Source organism: Daphnia pulicaria, chromosome 4 (genome assembly GCF_021234035.1).
Source record: "Daphnia pulicaria isolate SC F1-1A chromosome 4, SC_F0-13Bv2, whole genome shotgun sequence".
NCBI classification, from domain to species: Eukaryota; Metazoa; Arthropoda; class Branchiopoda; order Diplostraca; family Daphniidae; genus Daphnia; species Daphnia pulicaria.
The window spans coordinates 5,207,230-5,219,934 of NC_060916.1; the positions used below are offsets into that span (position 1 = coordinate 5,207,230).

Sequence of the window (12,705 nt, forward strand, 5' to 3'; positions counted from 1 at the left end):
TTGATTGTTGACTAGCAGACGACGGTAATCTGTGACAGCCAGTCTGCTTCTGGCGTTTGTTATTTACTTCATCTTGTGAAATACTGAATTATATTCCACACAAGAGGCGCAACAGTGAGAGTATAAGATGACGAACAGAGAAAACAATACGAAAACTAAATTTTTAAATTTCCTAATCAAGAAAAAAAACGAAAGGAGACTTTTAAAATCTCGAAGGTGCCACAGAGGGGCTTGATTAACCTTTTTTTTATAGTTAAAACGGTATCCTTGCATCTTGTGAAGCCAGTTCCTGTTGTTTGACATCAGAAAATGTTTGCTTCAAGATGGGCCGAAGCGAACGTGCTGGTTCCACGGCAGCCTTTATCACAGGTTGTTGGTTAGGGAAAGAAGCCTAATAAAATTACCAGAATATATCAAAATTAAATGACAAATAAGACAGATGCTCGAAACGAATTTACCTGTTCACGTTCCGTTTCCAATCTTCGCTCCAGAAGGCTGACTCGAGATCGGCTATCTTTCTTTCCGATGACGCCATTATCTACTCTTCGTATTCACCGCTGATACTCTCAAGTTCTAAATTCATATAATTTAAGGATGTTTTCAAAGCGTCTATCTCCAACTTTTCTTTTTGTCTCGGCATGTCCAGTTGTCCACTTCTGATCGGCAGGATTCTGCCTGAAGTATTTACTTAGTAATTTAAAAAATTCACAAAAGTCAGTACTTTGTATAATTACCCGCTCAGTGTTAAGAGACTTTAGTGTCAATTCATCTAAGGCTCTATCGATTTCTTCCATCCGCTCTACTGTAGTTCTATTGACTTTGACTTATCGAGATCGGCTTTTAATCGCTGCGAATTCTCTCGACAAACAAGAGCAGCTTCAAATTCCTGGGCCTTTCATCAAATTTGTCCTAAAGTTCGCGATTACTTTCTTCGACAATGGCCAACTAAAATCAAAATGATAACTTAAGTGTTAGTTTCGTTTAAAATGTTTCTAAAAATACCTGTTCATTGCTATGAGAATGTAGCAACAAGTCTTTCAAGGCATTCTCAGTTTCCTCAATCTTCTTTTCCTTGCACTGGAGTTCAATAGCCTTTTCAGACAACTGAAACTTGAGATAAGAAATTTGTTTTTCCAAATCAGCATATTAATCGCAGAGAGGTCTCTTGGCCAGCCAATGTGTATTCTGCTCTGTGAGTCTTCCTGTCAAGATTTCTATTGTTTTCATTCTTAATCGACAACTGATTACAAAGATCCTCCATTCTGGTCGTTGTCTCCTCCAACATTTGTTGACATATGTAGGCCTACAACAAAAAATCAAATCAAATGACGTCGTTTTGACTAACACGTATTTATACCGTCAGTTGCTGGATCAATTCTTGCGTTTCGGATATTGAATGAATTGTTTTCTTGCTTTCTTCTTCCAGTTTCTTGTTCAATTCGTCCTTGAATCATTGAATGCCATTGAAGAATTTAAAAAGCCCATTCACAAACAGTCCAGGAATGAGAAGGGTGTACGACATTCAGGCCCAGTCATTCAGGCCCGTGACGTTCAGGCCCACCTTTTTTTTACGTGCCTTTCAGGCCCAATTTTGACGTCATTCAGGCCCAAGTTTTTTTTTAAATAAAATTTAAAAAAAAAATGGGGTATCCGAGTTCGACTCCCCCTGGTGAGCATAGTTGCTCCCACACCTGGGCACTACCACTACACGTATACAGTTCACACGCTACTACATACAAAAATTACAGATCCACAAACATAGCTTCGGATATCTCTTTAGAAAGTCCTAGAAGTCGGCCTGGACAAATATGAAGAGAATAAGAAAATTCGAACAAGAATACGGTGAATTGCAATGATATTTCAAAAAGTGGTTTGGTTGAGTGGAAATGAGACCAAACTAATAAGTTGACGACGTTATCGAGTCCATACCATTCTGGCCTATGTTCCTCCCTCGGCTAACATATTAACGGTGGTCTGATAGTCAGAATCTCCGGCTGTAATGTCAAAGGACCCAGGTTTGAGTCTCGGACAAGGCGAGATAGAATTTTCCATAAAATTTAAAGTTTATAAAGACAATTGCACCAGTCACTGCTATATCAAGCGGTCACATGCTGCATTACATTGGTCAGAGTCTTCTAACATTTCACCGGTGGTCTAATGGTCAGCATCCAGGCTTGAAATGTCGAAGGACCGAGGATCGTATGTCAACCGAGCAATTTTGAAATAATAGAAATTTTTAAAATTTAAAAAGACAATAGCACCTAGAGTTTCAAAATGAGTGTAATCTAACATTTTTGAAATGTTCGTCCACCGATCTTCCACTTCCATTAACTCCGGAAGCTTTTTAAGTTTAATTTGTCAAAAATTGAGTTTATATTCCTAACTGACTTACCGAGATTCGAGAATCGAACCTTACTCCTTTGGCATGGCAGCCCGGATTGCTTACCATTAGACTACCGTCGACCTGTACGAACAAAGGGAATGCGTGAGCCTTATGGTAGCTAACCATCGATTAAAGACATTGACTAATGTAATGCAACATGTGATCGCATGATATAGCAGTGACTGGTGCAGTTGTCATTATGAAATTTCAAAATTTCTATTATTTCAAAATTTCTATTTCGACTGGCCCGAGATTCAATATTCGGACCATTGCCATTACAGCCCGGGCTTCTGACCATTAGACCACCGTTGATATGGTAGCATATAGGAAACATGGTATGGCCCAGGTATACCCCCCTTTCACTCACCCCTCTCCCAGGGGTGCACTCAGTCCCCGCCGCTCAACCTCAGCCGCTAAACCCTATATTAAAAATTATCAGTGTAAAAAGATCTTCATCCCGCCTGTATCAATCGTTTTTCGATAGCAGAAAACTTGTCTTGCTAGGGAACAAATCACTTTTGAATTATTAAAAATGCACGTCTGTTAAACGCTGATTGGCTTTCGATATATTTATGTATTGTGTTTTTATGTATAGCCTTAACTGATTGATCATTACTGATTGATCATTATTTAAAAAGGTTTAAAAATTCTTAGGTATGAAATGTATTTCCAATATATTTAACTATGAAAAACATAAAAAATTATATTGGGCCTGAATGACATTCAAGTCCGCCTTTCAGGCCCAATTTTTGCAACGTTCAGGCCCAATAAAAGTGGGCCTGAAAGACCCGGGCCTGAATGACCGGGCCTGAACGTCGTACACCCAATGAGACGCCAAGTCAAAAAAGAAAGCAAAATCATTTAGCATCTATTTAAAATCACTTTGTTAAAAAACATTAGACAATATGAAAACGCCATGTTGTAAATAGTCACACAATTACCTGCTGTTCTGAGTTGTTGTTATGATTACCTTTTCGGTCTACACGTCAAGTTTGCGTCTGCACGGCATCAAGTTTGCGCGAAATATTTTCAAAGGGTTTACTTGGGATCCGACAGATGTCTTCATTTTCCAAGCACCCCCCTCAAAATTTATTGAAGGATACTGTACATGTTGGATTTTCCATTACTACACTCTATTTTGAATATGCATGACTATCAGCTTTATCTATTTTCTGTTGCCCACTCAATGCGTAATCACAAGTGCTCTCCTTCGAGCCGGAGTTGAACCAGCGACCTATGGATTCCTTGCATTTTACATCGTGTCACTACAGTCCACCGCTCTACCAACTGAGCTATCGAAGGTTGTTTTCTTTCTGTTGAACATCACAATATACTCCATTAACATGCACCAAAAGATCATGTTTTAAATCATCGAAATCACTGAGTTGAAGGAATCAGCACATGGCCCTAAATTCCACCAAATTTAACAACAAATTTACATTGTAGTAGCAGTGCTGGTGACCTCCGTTGGAAGATTCCATGGTGTAATGGTTATCACATCAGACTTTGACTCTGATAATCTGAGTTCGATTCTCAGTGGGACCTTTTTTAATCCAATTTCTATCAATCGTGTTTATTTTTATGCACGACATTTGGATTGTAATAATAATAAAATAATTTTCGAATCAATAATGAAAGATAATAGGGCTCATTGGTCTAGTAGTATGATACTTGCTTCGGGTGTAAGTGATCCCGGGTTCAATTCCCGGATGGGCCCCAATTGTTTTACTTTTGGCACCGATCCCTGCCATTAGACACATCATGTGTTCTAAGGTACAGTCACGAGTCCAAAATGTTTTTTTCCTAAGGAAATACCACAGCTTAATTTGGTATAGGGAATAGAGATCGTACGATAGGGATTCATTGATTCCACTCCTTAGACCAATTTTTTTGGCGGGAACCTCGGATGTTCTCTTTGATGTGTACTTTGGCTTACAACCAGGAGCAATTGCAAATGGATTGCTAATTCTTTGTTTGTAACTTTTCGCGCGCGCATTTCGAAATAGCCAAAATAACCGATTGCGAGTGATCGTAGCAGGACTCGAACCTGCAATATTCGGATCCGAAGTCCGACGCCTTATCCATTAGGCCACACGACCATTAACGTTGCCCGTAAGTGCACAATCATCAATTCCTTGCTATGCTACAACAGTTTGAGCAAAATTGACGTTGGCAGCGATGGGATTCGAACCCATGCCCCCGAAGAGACTGGTGCCTTAAACCAGCGCCTTGGACCGCTCGGCCACGCTACCACGTTTGCAATGTTAACATTCATCTAAATAATAAAATAAGAGGTTTACCATCTCAGCTGAAATATTGTAGGGGCTCATCCGGGATTTGAACCCGGGGCCTCTTACATCCAAAGCAAGAATCATACCACTAGACCAATGAGCCACGCAACTTTTCTAACACCGTTTGTTGCCGGCTACAATTACTAACCATTAATTGTGTCCCATTTTTGAGCTATACATTTCATATTTACACGGTGAAGTTGTCAACTTTCTGTTGTAGATATGCGTACCCCAATAGTACATGTTGGATTTTCCATTAATACACTCTATTTTGAATATACATGACTATCAGCTTTATCTATTTTCGGTTGCCCACTCAATGCGTAATCACAAGTGCTCTCCTTCGAGCCGGAGTTGAACCAGCGACCTATGGATTCCTTGCATTTTACATCGTGTCACTACAGTCCACCGCTCTACCAACTGAGCTATCGAAGGTTGTTTTATTTCCGTCGAACATCGCAATATACTCCATTAACATGCACCAAAAGATCATGTTTTAAATCATCGAAATCACTGAGTTGAAGGAATCAGCACATGGCCCTAAATACCACCAAATTTAACGACAAATTTACATTGTAGTAGCAGTGCTGGTGACTTCCGTTGGAAGGTTCCATGGTGTAATGGTTATCACATCAGACTTTGACTCTGATAATCTGAGTTCGATTCTCAGTGGGACCTTTTTTAATCCAATTTCTATCAATCGTGTTTATTTTTATGCACAACATTTGGATTGTAATAATAATAAAATAATTTTCGAATCAATAATGAAAGTTAATAGGGCTCATTGGTCTAGTAGTATGATACTTGCTTCGGGTGTAAGTGATCCCGGGTTCAATTCCCGGATGGGCCCCAATTGTTTTACTTTTGGCACCGATCCCTGCCATTAGACACATCATGTGTTCTAAGGTACAGTCACGAGTCCCAAATGTTTTTTCCTAAGGAAATACCACAGCTTAATTTGGTATAGGGAATAGAGATCGTACGATAGGGATTCATTGATTCCACTCCTTAGACCAATTTTTTGGGCGGGAACCTCGGATGTTCTCTTTGATGTGTACTTTGGCTTACAACCAGGAGCAATTGCAAATGGATTGCTAATTCTTTGTTTGTAAATTTTCGCGCGCGCATTTCGAAATAGCCAAAATAACCGTTTGCGAGTGATCGTAGCAGGACTCGAACCTGCAATCTTCGGATCCTACGACACGACGACTTGTTTTCCTGCATTCGATTCGAATAATACGCACACAGAAACGAATAGGGAGAGAGAGACAAGTCTATATAATAATAGTCATACCGTCGTCGTCTCTTTCTTTATTCCCTTTGCACATAAAGCCAAAACCGATCAAAGCCCCGGCGCACGCCTGTGTGCCTGTGCAAAAGGGTGAAATAATACACAAGGAAGAAGAAGAGAAGAAGAAGAAGCTTTTCCTCTTTCTTCTTTCTGGTTCCGGCCTACACACAATCAGTCGATAGGAAATTTGAGATGAGAGCGGGCACAGAAGATCCCGGACGCGTGGCCTTAAATATATTTTTTTTGGTTCGTTTTTTTCCTCTTCTCTACCATCACTAGGGAGTGTAGTAGAGCTCATGGCGTGTGTATATTCTTAGAACCCTTGTTTACATCAGTTGCGCCGATCTTGGCGCCCCTATCCGCCCCCTTTTGTCATCATCCCGCACGTTACGAGCGTTAGACAGTGAAAGGATTATTTAGCTAGTTTCCCTCCCTGGCTTGCAGCCATTTTTTCGTACGGTCCGCTGCGCTCCTGGCGGAAGCCAGCAGAAGGTCTTATATATCAGCCTTCACATTAGACCCATTGCATTTATACATGCCTTCATATATAGTGAACCCAGATTTCTTATTGGCCGATGTATAAGACCTTCTGCTGGCTTCCGCCAGGAGCGCAGCGGACCGTACGAAAAAATGGCTGCAAGCCAGGGAGGGAAACCAGCTAAATAATCCTTTCACTAAATTGGTAATATCTCAACCAATAAAATCCGGAAAGGAAATTCCTTTTGGATTTTGGTGGTTGAGATTGCAATAAACCTTTTCAAAAAATTAGTTTTTTCCCTAGCTCCCCCACTTTTTCGAAAATGGATGTCAAACCCCCCCCCCCAACTTTCTGACAAAATTCAAAAAAACCAAACTTTAGAGCTAAATAACTTCTAAACGGGGGGGAAAATCGTCATTCTGCAAACGCAGGTAAATCCGGCGTGCGAAGACAAACATGGCTATATTTTTTTTAGATTTTTAATGCCTTTTCCGGATTTAGATCAGGAAAGCCGCTCCGGGATTTTGGTCTACTTGATTCGTGGATCGCTTGTTAAAACAAATGTTCAAAATAACATAAAAGAAGAAGAAGAAGAAAAAACCCTGAAAAAAAGGATTGGGAAGAGATAAGACGAGGAGAGATTCATTGTAATAACAAGTCTAACGGGACGCGCAGAAAATTACCCGACAGCCCCCGACACACACTGTCAAAGAAAAGGGAAAAACAAAACTGTCACGGACCCTGAAATTTGCTCAAAAGGTGAGAGATTTAGCGAGCGGGGCAGCAAACGGTTCAGGTAGAAAAAGGAAAACAAAAAACGGGAGAGTGACGAAACGTCAATAAATCAACTTTGAACACGAAAAAAAAAGAGCGAAAGAAAAAGAAAAATCCTATCATCAGAACAAGAGCGCAATGGAAGGTGGTGGGAGGAGTAAAGGAGGGCGGATGGGCCGGTCGTCAATAAATCAGCTGTTTTTTTATTCTACCAACCCTCCCGTTCATTGTTGAACGAACGTGATTTCGTCCCCATCATTTATGTCAACGTTATCATCTTTTGACGAGAGAGAAAGAGAGACGTAAAGGTCGTGAAATTCCAACCGTGAAACGCCGAGTTTTCTGCTGCTGCTGCTGTTGCACGGGAAATCTCAAACGTGAGCCGGGCGGGAGGACGCTGAGACTGCTGCGGCTGCTGCTGTAAACGACCGAGAGTGCCGTCGTAGTTTACGTGACAGCTTGACGGCATTGAACGGGCGCTCAAAGTTAAAGGAAACGTCGACGAGCCACTGCCTCTTTTCCATCATCTCTGTCGGCTGATTGCCCGTTCATTTTCATAAGGAGGTGGGCAGGGCAAAAAAGAAACACTTTTGGGTTGTTGTTGTTGTTGGTCTTATTGTTGTTGCTCTCGGAGGAGAAGAAGAAAAAACCATTTTCACACAAATAAAAGAAAATAAACATTTTGGAAAAAACTATCAATTGCCTCGTCAAAAAAAGAGTTGTGCCGGCCCTGGCAGATGGTCCATTCTGACCCGCCGCCAGAAAAAAACACACCAGACTTGTTTGAGCTTTTTCTCTCTGTGTTTTTTTCGAAGCCGAACACATAAAAGGCTTGTAAAAATCAAAACTATACTATACAGCTTTCCTAAAAATCATCATAGATTTTCCGTTTCCGCACACCTGCTGAAAACGTCTCTAAAGTCGAAAAAAGCTAGGACGGCTGTAGCGGATAAATATGCAATGCTTTTCCCTTTGCATGGTTTGGTAATTGCTAAAAGAAATCATTACCAGATTACACCATGATCCTTCTAGTCCTCATTTTCTTTGTTTTCTTCTTCTAACGTAATGCTTTTTCCTTTTCTTGAAGTAAAAAGCGCTTAGTTTAGTAGATTTATTTTTATTTCCCTTCTTCTTACTTCTATTATATTCCTCCTCATTTGTGTTTTTTTTTCGGTGTGTTGTTAAGAATTAAAGTACGACTAATCCTGCTTTCCTTGCGTTTGGTTTGACGAATTTGGTTTGATAAGCCATTGGAAATGGGCGAAGGCGAATAGTAGCGAACGAACAAGTTTGTGATTTACCTGAAGAAATTCCTTTTGAAAAAAACATTATATATGTTTACGTTTTCTGGTGGTATAAAGTACGGTATATTTAAACATGATCAAGAACGGGAAACTAAATTATTCACAGTATTTACTTGAGGAACCGGTCTTTGGAGATTTTCGCGATTGCTACATGTGATCAGGGACACCAGAAAGAGTGATTGAATACAAGTTTCCATTAGTCAACAATGCTAAAAATATCGTGTTGACATGTTGATAACTATTAGCCAGAAACAAACATTACCAAAACAACATAATCTATGCTCAAATTTGGTTTTCTTCATTCTAAACTGTAGTTCATACTTAATTAAAAGGCGTATAAGACTTTGATTGCACATACTTCAAAGGCAGATGATTGGTTTTAGCTTTTTTGTGATATTTGTTCGGTGTCACTTTCATCACTGCTGCTGGGTGACACCAGCTTTTTTGTATCTACTTGTAGAGGGCTTTGAGAGAATTCTCAGTTTCAATATACTTTTTCCATGAGAGACGCAATTTGGCTTAGTCAAAGAAAATCCGTTAAGGGCATCAAGTGCGTGGACAGCATCATTTCGATTTTCAAACGTACATACGCGTAAGTCTTGAACATCGTTACACACTAGATCGTTCCGTGCACCTCGAAAACCTGCTGCAATATGTCTTCCGTAAAATCATGCGAAAGATTCCGCACACAAGCAACCTTGAACGAAAGACTTTAAAAAACAAAACAAAAATAAACTTACTCACAAAACCCTTTGGAACAAAAAATAAGAGGAGAATGAACTATTTTTTTACCCTAAACATTATGTCGTTGTCAGGATGTTCCTTTTAGCGCTTTTCTGTGATTTTCTCCGACCAGTCACCTCTTTCCAAAATTGATTAAAAGCTGTCCCGTTGATTCATCCATCTTTTTCAATGTCTTTTTTGGCTAGAAACATATAAGTTTTATTAGTGCATTTCTCAACGTGTTAAACGATTCTTACTGTTCACATGCCCACATCCACATCGTTTTCTTTTTCAATGATTGATAGAGCGGGGTTGCTAATTCTGCAAAATTTGCAATATAATTTCTGTAAAACGACACTATCCCCAAAAAGCCGCTACTCGTTTTCCAGCCGGGTGGTCATTAGGTGACGGAAACTCCGCAAAGGCTTTCATTTTTTCTGCATTTGGTTTTGACCCGTTTCCAGAGATTCAATGCCCCAAACAAGATATCTCATCGGCCGCATACACGCACTTCGCCACGTTAAGGGTGAGTTTCGCCTTTTATAGGGTGGTTAATACTGCCGTCAATCTTTGCTGGTGTTTTTGAAAATCTCTCCCCAACACCACCAAATCGTTGAGATAGACTTAACAGGCTGTCCATTTCAAATTACCCAAGGCAAGATCCATTAAACGTTGGAAGGATGCTCCTCCATTGTGAAGGCCCATTGGCAGTCGAGTACATTCATATAACCCATCTGGCGTTATTAAACCCGTTTTTGGTCTACTCTCTTTCTCCAGGGGCATTTGCCAATGGCCAAATTTAAGGTCAATTTGAGAGAAAAAAGTCGCTCCACCCAATCTGCTTAAAAAGTCATCCATTCGTGGAAGCGGATATCTATCTGTTATCGTGACACGGTTAACCGCGCGCAGATCAATACGAAATCGGGGTGTTCCATCTGGTTTGGGAATAAACAAGACTCTTGACGCCCAGGGTCTCTTCGAATCTACCGCAACGTTGGCCTTCTTCATCTTTCCTACTTCTTTTTGGATTTGTTCTCGTTCCAGTGGAGAGACATGAAACGGCGGCAAACTGATTGGAGCAGCGTCTCCAGTATCAATATGATGTTCCAATAGGGTGGTTGATTCCAGCAGACCGTAGTGTTCGTAAAAAAAACATGTGCTTGAATCGCTTCAGTAATCTGCTCATCTCATCGTGACAATCTTCTCGAACGTTTTCCAAAAGATGTTGGATGTGTTGGATGCTCTTTCTTATCATCGTCACTTTCCACACACACCACCGTCTCCAAAAAATTTTCCGTAATCGTCTCCTAGGCCACAATCTTTTCACCCAGATAGAATCGCAAAGGATGCAATGTGGGTTTAATCACATGAATATCACAATCCTTGTTTTCTTCTTTCACTAGAAAACTCGGAATAACCCATCCTCGCTTTGGATTTTCACAATGGGCCCTCTACCCCACTAGGCGATTTTTTCCTTCAGGTCGATTGTCCGCGGGCGTCAAACTACGCATTTTCAACGTAGGCAACGGAGCAGGGAGGTATAATAGACGGATTGCCAATTCTCAACATGCCTATTTCTGGCCGGTCAGATGGACGTCCGTTGACAACATTTCTAAATTCTTCACTCTCCTTTTCACTCACGCATATTTTCCCCTTTTCTTAGTATACTAACGCTTCCATTGCTGCGATCCAGCTCGTTCGAAGGATAAGGGGTTGGGGCATGTTTTTCAACACTAGCAGCGTAATTTTTCTTTCCTTGTTACCTCATTTAAGGTTCACACTAATCTCTCGTAGCGGGCTTTCTATGCCCTCATTGGCCAGCCTTACCTCCGATACATTTTTTTGGCGCAATTATTGTTCGTTTATCTGCGATTTCATCACTGCATTAATCGTCGCTTCTGTGTCGACGATTGCCCTCACTCTTCCTCCCAGCTCGTCCGTGAACATGTCCACTTCTGGTGACCTAAGGCGAGATCGGGGGGTCTGCTTAAAAAGAAATTATTGCCAGGTCTGCCACTTCGACCCGACCAATCCGTTTCCCGGATATGGTTTTTTTCGATTGTCTTTTTATAGGAGGATTTAGTCACATCTTTATTTTCTTTCACTGGACATGCGTTTACAAAATGGTAAATGTTTACAAAACGGTAATGAACTGCCTGTGACGTATTCCTTGAATGAGATACGTAATAAACTTGAATCGTAGAAATTTCGACTTCTCCCCGGCATATTTCGTGGCTGACTCTCCCATCTCCTGCTGCCGGGCCTTCACGAGCTGAAACCATTCCTCCATCGTGTACTGCTTTCTAAAAGCCATTGTAAACGCCGTCGCCCAGGTCTACTATTCCCCAGCCACATCCGCTGCTGGCCACATCGTGCTGTAGCTCCGCGCAACGCCGCTTTGGCCATATTCAATTTGGTTTCGTACCATCCACTCTTCTGCATTCATGTTCTGGATCCAATCGTCAACGTCTTCCATTTCAAGGGCGCCAAAAGTCGGAATTTTTCTCTCCATTCTTCCGTGGACCACTACTTTCCTCGCTTGCAGCGCTCTGGCCAACCTTTCCTCTTGTCCAATCTGTTGGCGATGCTGATCCGCTTGTTGCTGTTGTTCCATGGCGAACAGGGCCGAGAGCAGCGGCACGACGTCTGGCGCCATTTGAACCACTTTTTTTTCTGTTCTAGAAGTTCATCTGGCCTCTTTTCTGAAAATTCCTCTTCATTACGTTCTCCTCCTGGATTCGTATCCATGTTCTCCCATTCCGCTTTTTTCCAACGAGACAAATTAAATCGTTACGTATCGTATATAATACACCTATTTTACAAAATAATTTACTTATAATCAACATATTCACGATCTCCTCTCTTTTTCTAAACAACCTTCAGCTTTCCATTCCATACTGAATAAACTTGCCATCTAGAATCATTATTCCTCTCTCATTCATTAGCCATTTCATCTCTCAACCGTCAGCCATTTGTCTTCCTCCTTTTTTTGTTTCATCACTCGCCATTACTTGGAATTCCACTTTTGTTTTTTTTCACCCATAATTATCACTCGTCCTCTGCACCTTTTTTTTACCATCACCATCACATGATATCACGTCACCATCACCAGCCCACCACAACATAGCCCTCACACGGCAGCTTTTTTTTAAGCCATCACTCGGCCTCTTTTTTTTTTCTTTGGATTCTAAAGGATAGCCGGGATCAAGCTTCCCAACCATTCGGAAACCCTGTCCCACTTCTGACACCAAATTTTAGGGTCAGAACCACACTTCTTTATTGTGATCAAACACGGCATATATTAATTACAGAAAAAAGTCCAATACAAATAATATTTACGTGTAAGTCGATCTTCTAGATTTTCCGGGTTAATCTCCGACGTCAGTCTCAATACAGTTCCGTCTTCTTTCCTCGTCTTTACCTAACTAACTTTCCTCTTTCTCTCTTCCCTCTTCTTCCGT

At 41.0% G+C, this 12,705-nt stretch overlaps 1 long non-coding RNA gene and 9 other non-coding genes across 11 annotated transcripts; 4 read left to right on the forward strand and 6 right to left on the reverse strand.

Moving 5' to 3' along the window:
* Positions 1-167: 167 nt before the first annotated feature.
* On the reverse strand, positions 168-1,504 carry LOC124335898. 2 transcript variants are annotated; one of them, XR_006916940.1, is made up of 5 exons: positions 1,358-1,504; positions 1,003-1,303; positions 735-945; positions 459-671; positions 168-391 (listed from the first exon to the last, which is right to left on the reverse strand). It is a non-coding gene; the product is annotated as an uncharacterized LOC124335898 (long non-coding RNA). The 2 variants fall into 2 exon arrangements; XR_006916939.1 differs by having other exon boundaries at positions 459-675.
* Positions 1,505-3,589: 2,085 nt separating this feature from the next.
* Positions 3,590-3,685, reverse strand: Trnay-gua. The gene is made up of 2 exons: positions 3,649-3,685; positions 3,590-3,625 (listed from the first exon to the last, which is right to left on the reverse strand). It is a non-coding gene; the product is annotated as a tRNA-Tyr (tRNA).
* Positions 3,686-3,856: 171 nt separating this feature from the next.
* Trnaq-uug lies at positions 3,857-3,928 on the forward strand. The gene has a single exon. It is a non-coding gene; the product is annotated as a tRNA-Gln (tRNA).
* A 100-nt stretch (positions 3,929-4,028) lies between these two features.
* Positions 4,029-4,100, forward strand: Trnap-cgg. The gene has a single exon. It is a non-coding gene; the product is annotated as a tRNA-Pro (tRNA).
* Positions 4,101-4,409: 309 nt separating this feature from the next.
* Positions 4,410-4,482, reverse strand: Trnar-ucg. The gene has a single exon. It is a non-coding gene; the product is annotated as a tRNA-Arg (tRNA).
* A 71-nt stretch (positions 4,483-4,553) lies between these two features.
* On the reverse strand, positions 4,554-4,635 carry Trnal-aag. Its single transcript has one exon. It is a non-coding gene; the product is annotated as a tRNA-Leu (tRNA).
* A 70-nt stretch (positions 4,636-4,705) lies between these two features.
* Trnap-ugg lies at positions 4,706-4,777 on the reverse strand. Its single transcript has one exon. It is a non-coding gene; the product is annotated as a tRNA-Pro (tRNA).
* Positions 4,778-5,013: 236 nt separating this feature from the next.
* Positions 5,014-5,109, reverse strand: Trnay-gua. The gene is made up of 2 exons: positions 5,073-5,109; positions 5,014-5,049 (listed from the first exon to the last, which is right to left on the reverse strand). It is a non-coding gene; the product is annotated as a tRNA-Tyr (tRNA).
* Positions 5,110-5,280: 171 nt separating this feature from the next.
* Positions 5,281-5,352, forward strand: Trnaq-uug. Its single transcript has one exon. It is a non-coding gene; the product is annotated as a tRNA-Gln (tRNA).
* Positions 5,353-5,452: 100 nt separating this feature from the next.
* Trnap-cgg lies at positions 5,453-5,524 on the forward strand. Its single transcript has one exon. It is a non-coding gene; the product is annotated as a tRNA-Pro (tRNA).
* The last annotated feature ends 7,181 nt before the right edge of the window (positions 5,525-12,705 follow it).